This window comes from Theropithecus gelada, chromosome X (assembly GCF_003255815.1).
Source record: "Theropithecus gelada isolate Dixy chromosome X, Tgel_1.0, whole genome shotgun sequence".
Taxonomy (NCBI): Eukaryota; Metazoa; Chordata; class Mammalia; order Primates; family Cercopithecidae; genus Theropithecus; species Theropithecus gelada.
In genome coordinates, this window is record NC_037689.1 from 88,095,219 (window position 1) to 88,099,845 (window position 4,627).

Below are 4,627 nucleotides of genomic sequence, written 5' to 3' on the forward strand. Positions count from 1 at the left end.
AAGACATTAAAATTGCAAAAGAGTAAGTTAAATTGTCCCTCTTTGTAGATGATGTAATTTTATATCAAGAAAAACCTGAAGACTCTGCCAAAAATCTCTTAGGTATGATAAATAAATTCAGTAAAGTTGCAGGATACAAATCAATATACAGCAATCAGTAGCATTTATATACACCAATAATGAACAAGTTGAGAAATAAGTCAGTAAGTTAATCAAATTTACAATAGCTACAGAAGAAATACTTAGAAATAAATTCAACCAATAAGATAAAAAACACTACAAGAAAAACTACAAAACACTGATGGAAGAAATTGAAGACAACACAAACAAATGGAAAGACATCCTATGCTCATACATCAGAAAAATTAATATCATTAAAATGGTTATATGGCCCAAAGCAATTGACAGAGTCAATACAATTTTTATCAAAATACCAATGTTATCTTTCACACAATTGGAAAAAAATTCTAAAATCCATATGGATAGAAAAAAAGAGCCTGACTAGTCAAAGCAGTCCTGATAAAAAAACAACAAAGCTAGAGGCATTATACTACCAGACTTTAAAAATATATTACAAGGCTGTATAATACAAACAGCATTGTTTGAGAATAGAAACGGGCACGTCAACCAACAGAACAGAAAAAAATAATCCAATAAAGCCACATATTTAAAGCCAACTGATTTTCAACAAAGGTAACAAGAACCCATATTGGGGAAAGGGTACTCTCTTCAATAAATGGTGCTGAGAAAACTGGACATCCACATGCAGAAGAATGAAACTGGATCCCCATCTCTTGCCATATAAAAAATCGACTCAAAATGGATTAAAGACTTAAACATAAGACCTAAAACTACACAACTACTAAAAGAACACATAAGAATAACACTTTAGGGCATTGGTCTTGGCCAATATTTCATAGCTAAGACCTCAAAAGCACAGGCAAGAAAAGCAAAAAATAGATGAATGTGATTGTATTAAGTTAAAAGACTTCTGAACAGCAAAGGAAATAATCAACAGAGTGAAGGGCCCATATCTTAAATTGGATATGTGCAAACTATTCATTCAACAAGAGACTATATACAAGAAACTGAGACAACTCAACAGTAAAAAAACAAAAATTATCTTATGGAGAAGTGGGAAAAGGACATAAGAATACATTTCACAAAAGAAGACATAGGAATGATCAACAAGTATGGAGAAAAATGCTCAACATCACTCATTACCAGGAAAGTGCAAATAAAAGTCACAACGAAATATCATTATACTCCAATTAGAAAGCCTATTATTATTATTATTATTATTATTATTAGTTTAGTTTTATTTATTTGGCTTTAAAATAACATTTATTTCTCGGGGCAGTGCACAATAGGGAGGTGAAATCCGGGCCTCACTCCACCGCTGGGATGTCACTGGTGGCGATAAACGTCTCCCAGGCTCCACATCTGAGCCTTGCCCAGAGCAGTGTCATTGCAGACCCTGCAGTGGTTCAGCCTGCGATCCGGGCATTCTGGGTTGAGCGAGGGCTCTGAGTCCCAATCAGTTTCCTGATTTTCAGTCTGTGTCTGGGTCCTTCTTCCTTGGTCCCTGGGCAGCGTGGTGAATGAGATTCCGAAATCTGGCGTCTCCAGGCTCCTCCAGGTTACCATGCCAAGACACAGGCTTCCTGATGATCTGTGGACCTCGTGGAGGGGTTCACGTGATGCCGGACATAGACGTTCCGGGCTGGTAGCTCTTTGAGGTACAGCTCCTGCAAGATCTGGTTCTGACAGACCTCATCCTGGGTCACCTTCTCCCTGGGGTGTCCCGCCATGGCCTTGGCGTTGCTCCATCGGGCTCCATGCGCTCTCTGCTCCCTCGTGCCTCTCTCCCTGGCCCCGTGCTTCTGCCGTCTCCAGGCAACAGCGCTCCCACAGCCCCAGCTTCCTGCGATCTAGCCCTTACCCCTCCAGGAAAGGGCTTCCCGTCACGGGACAGACCCGGGGGTCATGGGCATGTGGTTAGGCCTCACCTTGGCCAGTCGTTTCCCTCGCAGCGAGCAGAGGCGCCGCTTCCTCGTGCTCTCCCTTCTCCGTCTCGGGCCAGCAGTTTGCTCGGGGGTTCCACACCAAGGCCCACGGGGAAGCCAGTTCCAAATGCAGAGACTGGCCCGGCTGGCTGAGCAGGCAGCGGAGGCCGAGGGTGGGTGTCCGTGGTCCTGCGTCCCCGTGTCCACAGCCAGGCCGTGGGGACTCCGGGGTCCGCTCCTTCGCTGCCCGAGCACGGTCCCTGCAGGGGTTTCTCCATGGGGTCGTGGATCGTCAGGCTGCGTGGGTGGCCGGGGGCGGGGGGCGGGCTGCAGGCAGGCTCTAGAAGCAGAGGCTGGGCGGGGGCGTGGGGGGTTAGGGAGGGATGTAGTGGAAGTTGGGGCCCCAGCGGACATGCGGGCGGCAGATGCAGCCCTTCTGAAGATTCACGCACGAAGAGGTCGGCAGGGCGATGCCCACGACGGGGTAGTGGACGGGCACGAACTGGTTCAGAGACGGGTAGCAGATGGGGCAGAAGGACGAGTAGGTGGGATGGAACAGGAGCGTGGTGTGCGGGTCCAGAAAGGGAGGACTGATGGGAGGAAAGAAGAGCCGATGGCCAGGGCGCTGCGGGGTGGCGCCGAGCGGGCGCCGGGGCTGGGGGACGGAGACGCGGGGCAGCTTTCGAGTCATTTGCACGCGTGCAGCGCTCTCTCGTCGGAACGGCCGGAGTGCGCGGGGAGTGCGGGGCCTGCGCGGCTTTTATCTCCTCCGGGCGTTCCAGGGCGGAACGCGCTTTGTGACCCGAGCCGCGTCCGAACCCGGGAGCGCCCCGCCAGTCCGCACAGGGCCCCGTCTCCGGGTTTAGCACCAAGCAGGGGAAATGGAAGACAGAGGCAATGGGGCGACGTAGCAGTCCCTGTGCTTGTACCCCGTAGTTTTGCCCTCAGTAGGCAAAGGCTGATCGGAGGGCTGGGATACGGTTAGGGGCCGGGGGTCTGGGAGAGCGGCTCTGAGCAGGAACTGGGAAAAGGGAACGAAGTCAGTGCCCCAGGCCCCTTCCCTTAGGACAGTGTTCAAAGCCCTTCAGTCCCTCACATCACTGCGGGAACAGGCGCAATTAGACACGCTACGTCCATTTTACCCATGGGACACGGAGGACCAGAGAGGGAACCTCCATAGGCTGGCGGTGGGAGACAAAGCAGGTGGGGCTCGAACTTGTGGCAGCAGAGGGCAGGTAGGAGGGAAGCAAAATGGCCCCAGCGCGCACCACCGGCCGCTCCTGCGTGCGTGTGTGGACGGGATCCTGCAGGGGGCGCGGCAGAGCAGACCTGGGCGTTTCCTAGCTTACCCTTGGCCCTGTGTTCCTTGGTTTGATGCTTTATTTTTAACTAGAACCAGAAACGTTGAGTCACAGCCGGTGGATGACTACCCACTCCTGAGCGCCTAATAACTGGATTTGGACTTCCTTGCTCCCTACCTGAGATGCCTTCCTCCCTGCCAGATGATCAAGGAGGCTGCACTTTTGTCTGATGCAGAAACTCTCTCTGCTGAACATTACTGGTTTCTTTGATCACCATCCAAAGCATAAGCCCCTTTTCTCTCCTGTTCTCAACCATCCTTTTATCACTGAGGACCAAGCTCCAATTTTTTTATCTTACCTAAATTCCTACCTAAGGGGTCTAGCGATTCATGCCCTACAAACCTTAAATTGTCATCAGATGGATTTTATTTAACCCTGTATATTGTGACTTTTCTTTTCTTTCTTTCTTTTTTTTTAAATTTATTTATTATTATTATACTTTAAGTTGTAGGGTACATGTGCATAACATGCAGGTTTGTTACATATGTATACTTGTGCCATGTTGGTGTGCCGCACCCATCAACTCGTCATTTACATCAGGTATAACTCCCAATGCAATCCCTCCCCCCTCCCCCCTCCCCATGATAGGCCCCGGTGTGTGATGTTCCCCTTCCTGAGTCCAAGTGATCTCATTGTTCAGTTCCCACCTATGAGTGAGAACATGCGGTGTTTGGTTTTCTGTTCTTGTGATAGTTTGCTAAGAATGATGGTTTCCAGCTGCATCCATGTCCCTACAAAGGACACAAACTCATCCTTTTTTATGGCTGCATAGTATTCCATGGTGTATATGTGCCACATTCTCTTAATCCAATCTGTCACTGATGGACATTTGGGTTGATTCCAAGTCTTTGCTATTGTGAATAGTGCTGCAATAAACATACGTGTGCATGTGTCTTTATAGCAACATAATTTATAATCCTTTGGGTATATCCCCAGTAATGGGATGGCTGGGTCATATGGTACATCTAGTTCTAGATCCCTGAGGAATCGCCATACTGTTTTCCATAATGCTTGAACTAGTTTACAATCCCACCAACAGTGTAAAGGTGTTCCTATTTCTCCACATCCTCTCCAGCACCTGTTGTTTCCTAACTTTTTAATGATCGCCATTCTAACTGGTGTGAGATGGTATCTCATTGTGGTTTTGATTTGCATTTCTCTGATGGCCAGTGATGATGAGCATTTTTTCATGTGTCTGTTGGCTGTATGAATGTCTTCTTTTGAGAAATGTCTGTTCATATCCTTTGCCCACTTTTTGAT

The 4,627-nt window shown here is 48.1% G+C and overlaps 1 pseudogene; it reads right to left on the minus strand.

The window, feature by feature from the left end:
• Nucleotides 1-1,407: 1,407 nt before the first annotated feature.
• On the minus strand, nt 1,408-1,811 carry LOC112615203 (annotated as a pseudogene).
• Between the last annotated feature and the right edge of the window lie 2,816 nt (nt 1,812-4,627).